The 17522-nt window shown below is 40.4% G+C and overlaps 2 non-coding genes across 2 annotated transcripts; both read right to left on the bottom strand.

Annotated features, from left to right (window-relative positions):
• Positions 1-6865: 6865 nt before the first annotated feature.
• On the bottom strand, positions 6866-6971 carry LOC141645056 (small nucleolar RNA R71). Its single transcript, XR_012544650.1, has one exon. It is a non-coding gene; the product is annotated as a small nucleolar RNA R71 (small nucleolar RNA).
• Positions 6972-14931: 7960 nt separating this feature from the next.
• On the bottom strand, positions 14932-15038 carry LOC141645138 (small nucleolar RNA R71). Its single transcript, XR_012544725.1, has one exon. It is a non-coding gene; the product is annotated as a small nucleolar RNA R71 (small nucleolar RNA).
• Positions 15039-17522: the final 2484 nt, after the last annotated feature.

Genomic DNA, 17522 nt, shown 5'->3' with positions numbered 1-17522 from the left:
TATCACAACTTACTCCACCCGGAACACCACAACTCAATGGTGTTTCCGAAAGGAGAAATCGAACCCTACTTGATATGGTTCGATCCATGATGAGTCAAACAGAGTTACCAAACTCGTTTTGGGGATTTGCGATTCAAACCGCAATAAGATCTTTGAACAATTGTCCCACCAAAGCCACCGAGAAAACTCCATTTGAGATATGGAAAGGAAGAGTTCCTAATCTATCCTACATGAAAATTTGGGGTTGTAATGCTTATGTCAAAACCAAAAATGACAATAAGCTAGCCCCACGATCTGAAAAATGCACCTTTGTAGGCTATTCTAACATCCGAGGTTATTACTTCTATAAACCTTAAGAAAACAAAGTGTTTGTGTCTTCTGAGGCTGTATTCTTAGTGATACTGTCGTTTCGTACCAAAAATAAATACCTAAGTTACTACTAACAGAAGTCAGCGGTAAGTAGGGTCGATCTCCACAGGGAGGCGGTTTATTATTTACTTGTCTATTTTATCCGTCTAATGTCACAATGCTGGGGATTTGATTGATTTGGATTAACTAAACTACTGAAGCTAAAGGCAAGAGAAAAGGGATAAAGAAAATTAACAATAAGAAAAAGGAAATATGCAAGGAGTCGGTCCACCGTGGCAGCTATACTATCGGGTATACTGAGACGATTAGACTATTGATAAGAAGAGCTATGGTCGTCACCTTTCGGTCCTTAAACCGCCCTAGAGCGTAAATAGCTTAGCTTTCGCCCTCACTACAATACCCTATTATAAATAAGCAAGCCTTCCCTTCTAATCTTTCGATCCAGGTCGGGGTTAACTAGATAAATTGGTCTCCTGCATGCATACATTCAACCTAATAACAACTATATTGCCTAATACAATTCTTATCGCAAGACTAATCTATTCAAGTCAATTATAACACATTGCTACCACGGCTTCCCTTATCCTAACATACTACGAAGAATTAGCTAGACATGGAATAAATAAGAACAAGAAATAAAGAAGGAGAAGGAACAATAAACATTAAATTAAAGAGAGAAAAGGGAAGAAAGAATTACTGAAATTAATCCGGAAATTAAGAACAAGGTAACAGTAATAATGCAACAGTGTGTGTCGTTCAAAGAGAAAAAAAAAAGAGTTTAAACTGACGTCCTAACTCCTATTTATAAGAAAATACGATTTTCTTAACCTAATTGCGGAAAATAAAGCTTAAAAGCCCATCCCGTAGATGAATCCACTCGATCAAGTGATTTAAAACCACTCGATCGAGTAACTAAAGCTTAAACCACTCGATCGAGTAGAAAATCTACTCGATCGAGTAAACCATAAATAGCATCTACTCGATCGAGTAGAAAAAGGGCTCGATCGAACATAAATCTACTCGATCAAGTACTTTCCAGCAACACTTTCTTGCTTTGCGCACTGAACTTCAAATGGCTGCCATTTTTTCGTTACTTGGGCAAACAGGGCGATTCTGGTGGCGTTGGAAAGCTAAGGGGACAAGCTTTCATCTCCAATTTGAATCACCTGAATATCAGTTGCAGAGCTGGAGATATGGCTCTTCAAATTAGGCACTAGTAATTTGAAGTTCTTCCTTTGCTCGCCTAGCTATCTTTCTTCTTTGTGCATCTCAAAATAGCTACATTCCCGCTCCAAATTCACTCTTCCTCCAAATGCATGCTAAATGGACGGTAAAAGGCTCGATTTCACTACGGACTGGTTCATTCCTGAAAATAAGACAAAACAAACCAAAGTAGCATATTCGGGGCATTTCGTAGCAATAAACTACGATAATAGCATAGAGATACGTGCATAGATAGGCCAAAAAGACTATATAAAATGCACGTATCACTTAGAAAGAGATTTTATTTATAAGAGACAGAGTGGGAGAAATTTTGAACTTGATGAAATTCAAGAGCCACAAACCGAGGTAGAGACGCAAGAAGATGTTCCTTCGTCGTCTAGTGCGGTTGTCCCTCCTCCTCTTAGAAGAACGGGCCGAGTTATTCGCCATCCCGATTGATATGTGGGACTTATCGAAGAAGATGGAACACTTGATGTGTTGCTTTTGCGAGGTGTGCATGTCGTGGACTGACTTTCGGTTGCCCACTACCGCTGGCAGGCCAGCCGGGCCGTGGTCACGTTCTGTTAGGCTATAGATTAGAGGTTAAAAAGTGACGAGCCCGCCACCTACAAGGCCACAATCTCTAGTCCAAATTCCTCTTTATGGATTGAAGTCATGAAGTCCGAAATGGATTCTATGCATCAAAACCAAGTTTGGAACTTGGTAGATTTGCCTTAAGGGGCAAGACCTCTTCAATGCAAATGGATTTTCAAAGTCAAGAATGGCATAGAAGGACATGATGATGTCTACAAAGCTAGGCTAGTGGCAAAAGGATTTACCCAAGTCCAATGTCTCCATTATGATGAAACCTTCGCCCCGTAGCTATGATAAGATCCATACGGATTTTGTTAGCGATTACCGCATTTCATGATTATGAAATATGGCAAATGGATGTCAAAACCGTTTTTCTAAATGGGCATTTAGAAGAGGAGGTGTACATGATACAACCCAAAGGTTTTGTTGATTCTAAGAATCCTAACAAAGTGTGCAAGCTTAAGAGATCCATTTATGGTCTTAAGCAAGCATCTAGAAGTTGGAATCATCGATTCGATCATGTTATAAAAGAGAATGGTTTCGCTCGAAGTGTTGAGGAACCATGTTTATACATGAAATTTAGTGGGAGCAATGTTGTGTTCCTAATCTTGTATGTCGATGACATACTACTCATTGGAAATGATATTTCGGTGTTGTATTCTGTTAAGAAGTGGTTAGGTAACCACTTCCAAATGAAGGATTTAGGAGAAGCACAACGCATATTAGGTATCCAGATCCATAGAGATAGATCCAAGAGGATATTGGAACTAAGTCAAGAGTCTTATGTTGATAAGATTCTTCGACGGTTCAGCATGGATAAATCAAAAAGGGGGTTGGTACCTATGGTAACTGGGACTATATTGAGCAAGTCTCAATCTCCCTCCGAACCCCATGATGTTGAACGCATGAAGATGATCCCTTATGCTTGTGCTGTTGGATCAATCATGTACGCCATGATATGCACACGTCCTGATGTCTCATATGCCTTGAGCATGACGAGTAGATATCAAGGAAATCCAGGTGAGAGTCACTGGATAGCCGTCAAGAACATCCTTAAGTACTTGAGAAGAACTAAGGATTCCATCTTAGTGTTTGGAGGTGACACCGAGCTACGTGTTAATGGATACACGGCCTCGAGTTTTCAAACGGATAGAGATGACATGAAATCACAAGCTGGTTTCGTTTTCATGCTCAATGGTGGTGCCGTTAGCTGGAGAAGCTTCAAGGAAGCTGTGAGTGTGGATTCAACAACGGAGGCTGAGTACATTGCAGCATCAGAAGCTGCCAAGGAAGCTGTGTGGATCAGGCAATTCACGAAAGGTCTAAGAGTAGTACCTACTGCCAATTATCCCATCACTCTCTATTGTGATAATAGTGGGACGATCTTCCAAGCTAAAGAGCCTAAGTCTAGTAATAGATCTAGACATGTACTTAGAAAATATCATGTAATCAGAGATTTCATGGAAAGAAAGGAAATTGCGATATGTAAGGTTGGGACGGTTTGGTTCATATACCTATTATTAGACTCCTCTAATAGTGAACTAATTAACTTGTTAATTATTTGTTCTTTAGATCTAGTGCATGCATAACAAAATGAAAGATTTATAGGAAGAACAATGTTCCTTACATTGTTAGGTGTTTCGAAATAATGGGCACAAGTACGGTCACCTTCCTTCACTTGTTCTTGAGCTAAATATGATGGATGATCCTCCTAAGACTCCAAGTATAGAAGCCACTCCAATAAATTGAACCCAAGATTAATCCCAAAAATTCCTACTAATATTAACTAGATAAGTAGTAGAAATATTACCTTAATAATACTAATGTTCTTATATTACTACCTCTAGTAATAGATTATGAGTATTAGTATTGTAGAGAGTTTTTATGATCTTGCATGTGAGGAAAGTTAGATAGTAAAACAAGTAAAAACTAGTAGGTAAAAATGAACAACAAAATGCTCATATAAGGGAGCCAAAACCGGTGGCCTTACCTATGTAGGGAATCTTGTTCCTTTTGTTTTTAGCTCTTGTTTAGTATATGTAGTGTATAGGGAACATTAGTGTAAGATATAGCATGATAAAAGCTTCATATGACAAGTCACTATCATGCTTTATCAAAACAAACAAAGACAAAAGAGCATCTTGTGCTCTCTTGTTTTGGCCGAACTATTGGATCATTTTTGGTCCATTTTTGCCTTTTGTCATTTGTCCCACAAATGCTTATAAGTCATATGTTTAACTATCTTACATATTTAATTATTAATGTAATCATTTAACACTTAAATATTACAATTAATAATATAATATACACTCCACTTTTTGAGTAGTATACTACCATTATATCAACATATAATGGGTACCATAATTACTAGTTAGTTAAAATTACAACTTCTTGTAACTTTAAATAACTAATTACCTCTACCTCAAAACTTATATTAAAACCTCAACTAATTTAGTAATTTAACACTTAATTACTAAATTAAATCTTATTTAATCACATTACAATAAGACGCAAAATTTGCACTCTCATAATTAAGGAATTAATTAATTCGTATCGCATACAATTAATTAAATATCTCTTTGGACCTCATCCTATAGGTGTGACCTACTGACCACCACCGTCACACGACAGTAATGTCAAACTCTAGTTTGCCAATCATTACCGATTAATGACGGTCAGTCGACTGTATAAAGAATCATCTCTCACGTATTCTTAGTATGAGATTTAATTATGATATTAAATCATGTGATCCCACTATTGTTGAGGACACATTTCCCAACAATCTCCCACTTGTCCTCGACAAGTGTGCGTCGCCAATTCTCTTATCCTATTACAATCTCCCATTCAATGCAAGGTGTCTTGCAGGTCGTACTTGCACTTGATCGTATCTTGAGTGGTTTTCTTGATCTGGAGATTAACTGTCTGACCGGAATTATCTATCATAGATGCCTTCGCCTAAGATGGCACAGTTTCAAATTAACTTTGATTTGTGTTACTACGACCTTCGTAAATGGGGTCAAATGGGCAAATTTTGGGATATGATGGCTGTGGTTAGTCGAAGGGAATAAGTCCGATAGGAATTGTCCACCCCTTGTCAGGGTTATAACAATATGTCAGGGCCACTCGAGGAGTAATGAACTGGAAATGCGTGGCCACGCTCGGAAGATATCTATGGTAGATAAATCCGGTCAAATCAGTTATTCTCGGGATCGAGGAAACCACTCTCGATATGATCACTTGCAAGTACGACCTGAAAGACACCTTGCATTGAGTGGGAGATAGTAATAGGACAAGAGAATTTGTGACGCACACTTGTCGAGGACAAGTAGGAGATTATTGGAATATGTGTCCTCTGACAATAATGCGATCACAACTGTCGATCATGATGATCACATGTTTAAGTCTCATTTTAAGAATACATGTGGGATATAATATTTTACAGTCAACTGGTCGACACATATCGGTAATGATTGGCTGACTAGAGTTTGACATTACTGTCGTGCGACGGTGGTGATCAGTTGATCCCCTTAGGTCATACTTAAAGGGTAACACTCTTAATTGATTATATTGATCGTATGACGATACGGGTTAAATAAATTACTTAAAATTGACGGACGATTTTTGGAGTAATATTTATGTATCTCATTATAATTTGATTAAAGAAGATACGGTCTAAGTGATCGAATTGTTTTATTACTTAGATGAAATTATTGTTCAAAGAAACAATTGCATTTGAATGAATGATTTATCATAAATACAAGATGTTGTGTTTTAATTGGTAAAGTGTTTTGGTACAAGTAATTGTGAATTACTAAGTCGATTTTGTACATGACGTATTTTATTAAATACGTTGATTTTTAATACGTTTAAAATACATGACAATTTTACATGACTTGTGACATGTGAAAAATTGACAAATTGACAAAGATAAAATGGAATCCATTTTATCCCATATAGACCGAAATATTGGAGGGAGTATGGTGTTTAAATTATGTTTAATTAATTGAGTGGAAACAACATGATTACACTTCTAACACCTAGCCTTGCATGCCTATTTCTTGATTAGAGAATTAAGCCCATGCTTTGGCTCCTCAATCCCTCCTCCCACCGGTTTTCTAAGACCAATTTAGAGAGTTTTTCTTCTCTAATTTTCATTCATACTTCATACAATTATTTCTAGAGTAAGAAATAAAATTTCCTCTCTACATCTCATAAAAATTAGAGAGTTAAAAACTCCAAAATTCTTTCCTCTATTTACCGAAATAATAGAGTACAAAATATATATTTTGGGTCAATTTTAGTAAGATTATTATTATTCTAGATCAAGTAATATTAATCTATTAAGGGGTTATCTTGGGTATTCATCTTTGGGAGAGATTCTACCTTTGAATCTTTGTTCATCCATATAAGGAAAGCTCAAGATCAAGTAAGAAGGAGATCTTACTTGTGCCCTTTGATCCGAATTTTTAATGTGAGAAAAACGATTTCTTCTCCTTATTTATTTGTATTTGCATGCATAAGATCAATTTTTAATTTTATGACTAAATTAATTCATCACATATATGAATATGTTAAGTAATGAGATATAGATTTCTAACATGGCTGACTGATCTTAACTGGACAGGTGTTGGTATCACCAACTGGGAGACTCTCGCACTTGCCTTCTACAAAAGATATTTCCCTCCACAACGCACTAATCAGCTGAGGGGTAAGATTACTAGTTTCAAGCAGGCACCTGATGAGACTTTTTATGAAGCTTGGTATCGGTTCAAGAAGATGGTGAGGTCTCTTCCACACCATGGTTTTGATCAGTGGTTCTTGTACAACCAGTTCTATAATGGGTTGTACGATGACCACAAAGCTATTCTTGACGCCTCATCCAACAAAAGATTTCAAAAGAATATTGATGATGACAAGGGATGGGGCTTTATTGAGGAGATGGCGACCCATTGTGCTGAATATGGGAACCCACGGGACGGTATTCGAATGATCCATTCGGTTGATAAGGGAGTCGTGGCTCAGCTGGAAGCCATGAATGCTCGGTTTGATAGATTTGAGCTGCAATCTGCTGGAGATCAACAGACGGTTCATCTGTTGACTAGACAGGAAACTGTCACTTGTGAGAGGTGCAGAAGCGATGACGGCCATATTGATATTGACTGTCTTACTGAGAACGAGCAAGTCCTTGCCTTTCAGCAATATAGGAAAGGAGGAGGTTCTCATTACAACAATCAAGGGGCAGTCCATCCCAATTTCAGGTGGACAAGTCAAAATTTTCTTAATCCCACTCCTCCACCGCAGCAGTAGCAGCCATATGTCCCTCCTCACAAGGCTCAACAAGGCTTCCAAAAGCCTCCTTCTTTACCTCCATCGAATCAAGGAGCATAATCTTCAAGTGAGGTAAGTGAGCTAGCTAAGTTAAAGACAATGCTTCAGTCGTTGACAAAGCAATGGCATATGAGTGACCAACAAAAAGAAGCTTCAATCAAGTCACTTGAAACCCAAGTTGCTCAGTTAGCTGTGAACCAGTCCACGAGGACATAGGGTCAATTGTCGTCCAAATCTGAGAAGAATCCACATGAGATGGTAAACTTAATTAATTTGCGAAGTGGTCATTCTTATGAAGGACCAAAATTTTCTGCTGATAAGGACATTTCATACCCGAGGAAGGTCGTTAATGATGATGAACAATCATTTGTCGCTGAAAATAAGCTCACCACGAAGAATATACTCGATCGACAGATTTCTAGTGGTCGATCAAATAGAAATGATGCTGAAATTACTCGATCGAAAGGAATTTTTGGCCGATCGAGTAGTCTGGATAATCAAGGGATCGATCGAGAGGACCAAACAACTCGATCGAGTGAAAATATTGAAGAAACTGTTCGATCGAGTGAAAATATACCTCGATCGAACACTGTGCGTATTGAGGAACTCGATTAAGAGGTTGTTATTACTCAATCGAGTGAAATTTCGCCTGGAAGGACTTGATCGAGAGGAAAAAAGTCTCGATCGAGTGAAAAAGAGCTTAAACCTGCTGAGACGTTAGAAGAGAGAAACAAAGGGCTTGAGATTCCTATTACCGTGCCCTTCCCGAGGCGATTACAGAGCACTAAAGCCAATCTACAGTTCGGAAAATTTGCCGAGCTCCTGAAAAGCCTACAGGTTATTGTTCCGTTCGCCGAGTTGCTGACTCAGGTACCCTCTTACTTAAAGTTTATGAAAGAAATTTGGTCGCGTAAGAGGCACATAAACGATCATGAGACGGTAGCTTTAATTGAGGTAGGAACTGCCCTAGTTCAAAATAAGTTGCCACCTAAACAGTCAGACCCGGGTAGTTTCTCGATTCCATGTCACGTAGGTACCCATTTGATTGATAACGCGCTATGCGATATTGGTGCTAGCGTGAGCGTCTTACCTTTGTCTCTTGCAAAGAGACTTGGTTTGACCAAAATTAATTGCACAAACATGACCGTACAGATGGCCGACCGTAGTATATCACGGCCGTTAGGAGTAATAGAAGACATACCTTTCAAAATCGGGAGATTCTTTATTTCCATTGACTTCGTAGTGCTTGATATTCCCGAGGACACTCACACCCCTATTATTTTAGGGAGACCATTTTTATTTAGTGCTTGCGCAGTGATCGATGTCGGGGGTAAGACACTCACATTCCAGGTAGGAGACGAAGAATTTATTTTCCATCAATCTAATTCTCCTAGGGCTCCCATGCCAGCTCAACCTTGCAATGCCCTCTCCTCTACTGACTCCCATACTGACACTTCAGCTGAAAATGTGGAATTTTGTGCTTTAGTTGTGACCCCTCCGCCTCAGACTGAGAGCAAAAAGGAGGAACATTCGTCTATTTTCCTTGCTGCAGGTACAGATGTAATAGATGCAGGAGCTGTCAAAGGTTGTATTGCAATTAAAGTCAATCAAACCGGGGATCCTAACGTCAAAGCTGATGGGAAAGATAAAGGGACGAGAAAAGTTCGTGCATACGTGGATGTTAACTATTCTCCCCCTACTAGTTCAAATTCAAGCTCGTGGAGAACGAAGAGGACGGTCAAGGACGCTGAAGGGACCTCCTCCAGTCAGAAGCCCTCCTTTGGGCTACTGAATTGTTTTGGGAATTGAGCGGGGAATGCCCCGGTGTAACAAATTGTAAAAATTAATTTTCAATTTCCGTCGAATTTCTTTATTTGCATTTTTAGAACTGCTAGATTTTAAACTATATTAGCTTAGCTAGAAAAGACTATAGACAGTTATTTTGTGATTTGGTATGTTTGGGATATGTTTGCGAGTGTTTTTATGCAGGTTTGGGGAGACAACGTCGCTTTGTGATGAATTACAAGAAGAAAAGAACTCGATCGAGTACTTTTCGTACTCGATCTAGAGGAATGCACAGGAAAAAGGTTCGATCGAGAGCTTCACAATTACTCGATCGAAATGGCAAAAATAGGGAGTTCTCGATCGAGTGGAATTATACTCGATCGAGTGAAATGCAGGCCAGACTTCTCGATCGAGTGAAATTTAATTTCACACGCAGGAAGTAACTCTTAAACTTCTTATTTTTCATTCTTTCATTTTCTTATTTCATTTATTCATCCCTTTCGCGTCATATAACCCCAAAAACCTCCATAATCTTTGCCCAACACCAAATCCAACACCCACATTGTTTACATTGCTAGTATATTGACATTTGCCCCCTATTTTGCCCTTTTATTTTCGTCCTTTTTGCGGTCAATTAGGGAAATTAGGGTTTACGGTTTTCACTCGAAAATCCGGCTATTTCCATCACTTTGGGTCGTTTCCTTTGCTTTTCTTGTGGGTTTCTTCATCAAGTAAGTTTTACCTTCATTATCTTGTTGTTTAATTGCTCTATTTCGACAATATAATATAATTCGGGTAAGGGTTTATGTTTGAAGTCAAAAAACCCGACTGAAATTGGGGGTTTTATGCTTAATTTGTTTAATTAATTGTTTTCCCCCATTGCTTACTTGATTAGGATGAAAAGTAGTTCACTGCCTTCGTCTAGTTCGACTGTTATTCCGTCCTTGACTGAGACGGTGGTCCCTGCTGCCAGCACTGTCACTACGACTGCTAGTACCATTGCTTCCCCTGTTTTAGCTATTGTTGTTGCTGGTACTACTTCTGCTGCTAGTGTTAGTTCTGCTTCTGTCGCGGTTAGCTCCGCTTCTACCTCTGTTTCGGCTTCAGTCTCTATTTTAGCTAGCTCTGCTTCTAGCTCCGCTTTTGTTTCCGTCTCTGGTGCTTCTACTGTTGCAACCACAGCTAGCACCTCTAGTATGGTGACCACTCCTGCTGCGTGGTCACCAGCTGTCACAGCTGCTTATAGGGCCGCTCTAGTACCTCATCCCGCTAGTGGACGTGCTTCTTCTTCAGGTACTAGAGGGCGGGGTCGCGGACGAGCTATGCCCTCTGCTGGCCGTGTCACCATCCGAGTGGATGATTCGCTTGACCCGCACCCCGACTATCCCGAGGTAATCTTTGTTAATGCTATTCATCGCACTCGATTCTTTGATTTAGCTAGCTGTGATTTTCTGTCTACAAAATTTTTGTGCCGTCAGTCACTTGATAGACTTGGTATTTACAAGCCAGTTGTTGAGATTTGGAGGGGTACGGGGATATCTGGACTAGTCACCATGAGTGCCTTGACCTTCAAGGAGCTGACCCTCGAGTTTTTCAACTCCTTTACCTTCTCTTCTGGCTCTTACGCCACTGACCCGACTTTGCTTCCGTGTCTTTCCGGTTATTTAACCGGACTTTTTCTTGGACTTTAGAGGAGTTTGGTACTATTTTAGGTCTTTCTTTTACTGGTGACACTGCCGCCCCTAGGAAGGTCATCCGCCAGTTGTGGAGGACCTTGGCACATAATACTTACGAGGAGCGCAAGCTCGCTCGGGTCCACCTTCCCCCGACCCGTTATTTCTTGTGTCTCATGGGTAGTACCATCTTTGGCCGTAAAGAACGAAACAATGTGAACAACATTGAGCTTTCTATTTTGGGTGGGTACCTGAACATTGACAGTGAGGGACCTTTCGTCCTTAACATTGCTTACTTGACCGCCCAGTACTTTCACACTGTGGGGGAGAAGACCACGGGCACCATTGTTTGCGGTGGCATAGCCACTTTTCTTGCCCGTTCTCTATTCCCCGTCTTCCCTCGTGACTTACAGTACATAGATATTGATAGGTACCTAGGCATTCCTGCTATGCTGTCCATGTTGTGGCTTGCTTCCGACCACCAGACATGGAAGATTTCTGGTTCCTTGTCTGAGACCCTACCTTGCAGCACTCTACCCCGTCTCGTTCCCCTGCCCACTGTTAGGGGCATGTTACCTCCACCTCCACCCATGTACCACCTCCTACTTAGACCACCTCCTACCATGTCCGCTTCTAGGAATCGGAGGAGGAGGCGCGTATTCAGGCTGAGGAGGTGAGGAGGAGAGAGCAGGAGAGAGACCCGGACAACACTGTGACGGTGGAGGACGTGACGGACGAGGCTGACGAGTAGCTACTGCTCTACTCACTTCCCCAGTTTTCAGGCTGGTTTGGGGAAGTTCGTGTTTTGTATGTACATTCTTGGTCTTTTATTTCTTTTGTCTTCTTTTTATTTATTGTTTTTCATACATTTATTGGTTGTATTTTTCCCGTTCCCCCGTATATATCTGCTGGTGAATGCTAGAGGACATTGAGGGCGTTGTCCGTTTTGGTTTGGGGAAGGTAATGCATCCTTTGAGTCTTCATTTGCATTTGTTTTGCATTCACGTTTCTATTTTCCTGCTTGCATTGTTTTCATTTATTTCAAAAAATCATAAAAAATCAAAAAAATTAGAAAAGTTCAAAAAATAAATAAAATATTCACGTTTTATTTTGCATATAGGTTGAGTTATAACGGTTGATTTCCGTGATGATATTGCACTGTAACTTGTAATTTTTACTTGAGCCTTGCACTATATCGACAGTTATTAGGCGAGTCTTAGGCATATCTACGATTTTTGTTCAAATTAAGCTGACCGTGTAGACTTGACCTGATAAATTGGCAACCTACTCTATAATTTCTAAGATTTAGAGCCATATAACTGGTGACATTCATGACCGGTTTACATAGGAATTGAGAGTAGTACTCCTTGCATAACATGTTTATCATTTTTGCACATTCATGACATTCGATTTCTTGTCAATTGCATACATTCGGTTTTGTGGTAGGTGTCACATGCAGGGAGGTGCTTGCAAATTTCCCTTTCTTATATTTTTTACTCATTTACCTCCACTTAAGCCAAATTTAGCCTTTTTGACCCATTAGCTACACCCAAAACAAAGCCTGCCCAATTAAGCTAGTTTAGTGTATCAATTGTGCTATGTTGATCCATATTGCGAGTTTGGCCCATTTTTATTGTTAAAGTTGGTGGAAAATGAGGAAGGAGAAAGGATGAAAAATGAAAGAAAAAGACATGAAAAGAAAAAAAATAGACGTGAAAGAAGAGTTAAAAAAAGAAGAAAAAAAATGAAAAAAAAGGAGATTGAATTCACGTGTGACACGTGCCTAATTTATAGTCTTTTTAGCCTATTTCAGCACGTATTTCTATGCTTTTTTATACTATTTTTATGGTATTTTGCCCCGAATTGGCTACTTTGGTTCGTTTTGTCAATTTTGTAGAAATGAACGTGAAAGTAGTGGAATCGTACACTTTTTCGTCCTTTTTGCATGCATTTAGAGGAGACGGGATTGTTCCAGAGAGAGATACTGCATTTGGAAGCATCGTGGCACGCATTACGAGGCATTTAGGCGCGGACTTGAGCAGAAATGAAGTCGAAGAACTTGATCGAGCAGTTTTACCACTCGATCGAGTGGTTTTCACGTCCCAGATTGGTCGATCGAGTGGTTTTCAACTCGATCCTTAGATTGCAGAAAGACCATCTACTCGATCGAGTAGCTTTCCAGTCGATCGAGTAGGTTTGCCCGAGGAGTTGGTCGATCGAGTGGTTTTAATCCACTCGATCGAGTGGTTTTGACGGTTTTGGGCCTTAATCAGCCCGTGTTTTGATTATTTCGCTAAACTTTGTCTATTTTGCTATTTAAGCACGCTTTACTAGATTAATTAGGATGATCTTTCGGATTATCAAAATTCTTGACTGTTAAACTTTGTTACGTACATTATTCCTCTTCACTGTAACCTTGCTTTGGGATTATTTTCACTCGGATTTTGTATTCTTTACGCCGGATTCGCTTGGATTGTAATTCCTTTCTCTTCCCTTATTAAGAATTAATCGATTGTTGCTTTTATTCCTCGTTTCTTTGCAATTACTTCTTTACCCTAATTTACTTTTATGCAATTTATTGCTATTTTATAATGTTTATTGCTGGGAGTCTTATTGCTGTTAGTTTAATTAGCGATATGAGTAGCTAAACCCCTTTCATGTTGGGATTAGGGGATCTGCGGTAGAAATGCGACGACGTAGTAAATGAATTAGATGAATTGATTGTAAGACTCTGTCACCATAGCAATTTGATTGTATTTATTCGACTTAGTTGAGTGCACGCTTCTATGTCACCCTTTAATCTGGCTAAAATTAATCCTGGATTGAAAGATTGGACTAAATAGGCCTGCTATGAACAGTAGACTTCCCTAATGAGGATGAAAGTTAAGTTAGTGGTATTTTAGGATAGAAAGTGGACCGAAAGGACCTTTCAACATCCGTCTTACATTAATTCGTCTGAGTCATTTACAGCTGAGTCACTGGACTACCGCAGTGAACCGAAATCCTGACATGTCCCTCTCTATCTGATAGTTTAATCTTACTTTCCTGCTTTTATTGTTCTTGTCTTTATTTCTCTTTTCTTTAAATCTCGTAGTTTAGAACCCAATTCAAACAACCCCCAATTGTTACCTTAAGATTAGAATTAGCGACTGATAATTGCATTACCTCCCTGTGGATTCGATACTCGACTGCCTCTGCTACATTTTAGTTGAGACCGTTAGGTTTTATCTTTGACAGGGTACACGATAGCCGTGTCAAATTTTGGCGCCGTTGTCGGGGAGGCAATTGTTTAATTTATTTGTTGTTTTATTTTTAGTCCTTTTCAGTTTAAGGGACATCCGTTCCTTAGACTATTCTTATATCCTGTTTGTAGTTTCCTCTTATGCGCAGATCACAGGGTGGTGAATTATTGCCTTATAATCCTGAGCTTGAGAAATCTTTGCGCGAGTTGAGGTGATCACAAAGGGTATTGCCGACAGAGGAAGAGCCGAGTACTTTGTCTAGTTACTACGAGAACGCTTTGTTTGAGGAGGATCCACCTTCATCTCCTATTTCCAATTCATCAGCTGAGACAGTCACTTCTCCAGACTTTCTAGAAATGGCTGAAGAAGCAACTATTGCCAGTCATTCTGAGCCGACAGCCGCAAATCTCTATAAGGGATTTATATTACCAGGGGAGGCAAGAAAATTCGAGCCGAAGCCATCTTATATCAATTTGGTTGAGAGAAACCAATTTGGGGGAGCTGCAAATGAAGATGCAGCTAAGCACATGGAGACCTTTATCGATTATTGCTGTTTCGTACCTCCACCTACTGGCGTAACCCCGGATCAGATAAAAGAAACCATGTTTATTTTCTTACTCCGCGATGCTGCAAGGGAGTGGTATAGGGATCTGGACCGGGAAGCTCATGGAATAACCGGCTGGAATTCGCTGGCTTTAGCATTTTACAAAAAGTACTTTTCTGCTTCGAAGACTAATGCCATTAGAGATCAGATCACGAGCTTTAAACAGGGCCCTGATGAGAACTTTCATGAGGCATGGGTCCGTTTCAAGAAGTTGGTGCGAACCATTCCGCACCATGGTTTCAAAAAGTGGAGTCTATGCAATCAGTTCTATAACGGGTTGTATGACGATCAGAGGGCTATCTTGGATGCTGCAGCTAGTGGCCGATTTGCTGAGAATATGGGAGAGACTAAGGGGTGGAAGATCATTGATGACTTAGCCATCCATAAAGCTGAGTATGGGAACTCCAGAGGGAATCAAAGGAGGAGTTCTGAATCTCCTTCTGTAGCTGCACTTGAAGCTCTCACTACGAGATTTGATAAGTACGAATTGGGAGGAGCTTCAAAAGGAGGGATTTATCACGTCAATGTTGTGTCAGACGGTCCTTTCGTCTGCAAAAGATGTGGAGCTGAGGGACATGTTTCAGAGAATTGTCCTAGTCCTTTTGAGTCTTGTGCTGCCTTTCAACATTATAGGCAGAACAACACTTATTATGAGCCAAATGTCCATCCCAATTTGAGGTGGACAAGCCAAAATTTGCTCAATCCTACTCCTCCTCCGAACCAGCAGCAGCCATATATCCCTGCACACAAGAATCAACAAGGCTATCAGAATCCTCCATCTTTCAATCCTCCTAACCATGGTGCATCATATTCCGGTGGGGTGAGTGAAATTGGTGAGCTTAAGTCCATGATGCAAGCCCTTACAAAGCAGCTTCAGCTGAGTGATCAACAAAGAACCTCAAGTGATCAACAGAAGGTCGCGTCTATTAAGGCACTTGAAACTCAAGTTGCCCAACTAGCCGCGAATCAATCCACAAGAAGGCAGGGACATTTACCGACTCAAAATGAGAAGAATCCACATGAGACGGTCAATCTGATAGAATTGAGAAGCGGTCTTTCTTATGAGGGACCGGAAGTGTCGAAATCAGACCCGAGGAGGGCTGTAACTGGTGATGAACAGTGTTCTGTCGAGAAGAAAGAGCTCACGACAAAGCAATTGCTCGATCGACTGAAATCTGGTGTTCGATCGAGCAGAACTGGAGATGAAAGTGCTCGATCGAGTGGTTTTTCCACTCGATCGAGTGAACAGGAAGAACAGACTGGTCGATCGAGTAGAATAACTGCTCGATCGAGTGATACAGAAATTGAAGTTGATCGATCGAGTGGGAATTTTACTCGATCGACTGATTTTGAAGGAGAAACTGCTTGATCGAATGAAGAAATTGGTCGATCGAGTAGTTTTAATGACGGGAAGCTTATTCTAGAGCCTGCTAGTGCTCGTTTAAGCGAGGAATCACCAGAAAGACCTCGTTCGAGAGGTAAGAAGCATCCAAAAGATACAGAACTTGCACCGGAAGATACATTGGAAGCGAGAAATAAGGGACTCGAGATACCTATCACGGTTCCCTTCCCGAGGCGGCTACAGAATACAAAGGCCAATCAACAATTCGGCAAATTTGTCGAACTTCTGAAAAGCTTGGAAGGCACCGTGCCGTTCACTGAATTGCTGACAAAGGTACCCTCTTATTTAAAGTTTATGAAAGAAATTTTATCGCGTAAGAGGACCATCAGTGATAGTGAGACCGTAGCTTTGACTGAGGTGGGGTCAGCTCTGTTTCAAAATAAGTTACCTCCTAAGCAATCAGACCCGGGTAGTTTTTCAATTCCGTGTCATATCGGTATGCATTTGATTGATAACGCGCTATGCGATTTAGGCGCTAGCGTGAGTGTCTTACCGTTATCTCTGGCTAAGAGATTTGGTTTGACAAAGCTGAGTTGTACCAACATGACTGTCCAGATGGCCGACCGTAGTCTATCACGGCCACTAGGTGTAGTAGAAGACGTACCTGTCTAGATCGGGAAGTTCTTTATTCCCGTTGATTTTGTTGTCTTAGACATCCCCGAAGATGCATACACCCCTATCATTTTAGGGAGACCATTTTTGTGTACTGCCCGTGCAGTAATAGACGTCGGGGGAAAGACTTTGACCTTTCAGGTAGGGGACGAGGAGCTGATTTTTCATCAGTCTAAGTTCCGGAGAGCTCCCATGCAAGCCTAGCCTTGCAATGCTCTCTCTTCTATTGATCCTAGTATTGACACTCCAGATGAAAATTTGGAGAATTGTGCTGCTATTGTTAACCCTCCGCCTCAGACTGAGAGCAAAAAGGAGATGATGACGCTACACCTGGAAATAAAGGAGCAAGGATGAGGAAGGTTCGCGCTTACGTGGATGTGAACTACTCCCTTCCTACCGTTTCAAGTGATAATTCATGCTCATGGAAGATAAAGAGGACAGTCAATGTTGCTGAGGTGACGTCCTCCAGTCAGGAGCCCACCGAGGGGCTACTGAAATTTGTTGGGAATTGAGCGGGGAAATACCCCGTGTAACACTTTGTAATAGATAATTTTTGAATTTCTTTTGAATTTTTTTTTGCTTTTAATTAGGACAATTAGTTTTAGACAGTTTTTAGCGTAGACGTAAGTCTATAGATTGTTTTTTTGCGTATTTGGTAATTTGGGAAATTTTTGCATGTGTTTTTATGCAGGTTTGGGGAAGTTTTACGC

Source organism: Silene latifolia, chromosome 2, assembly GCF_048544455.1.
Source record: "Silene latifolia isolate original U9 population chromosome 2, ASM4854445v1, whole genome shotgun sequence".
In the NCBI taxonomy this organism is placed as follows: Eukaryota; Viridiplantae; Streptophyta; class Magnoliopsida; order Caryophyllales; family Caryophyllaceae; genus Silene; species Silene latifolia.
The sequence above is the reverse complement of the archived record's forward strand: the minus strand, read 5'-3'. Positions and strand labels throughout refer to the sequence as shown.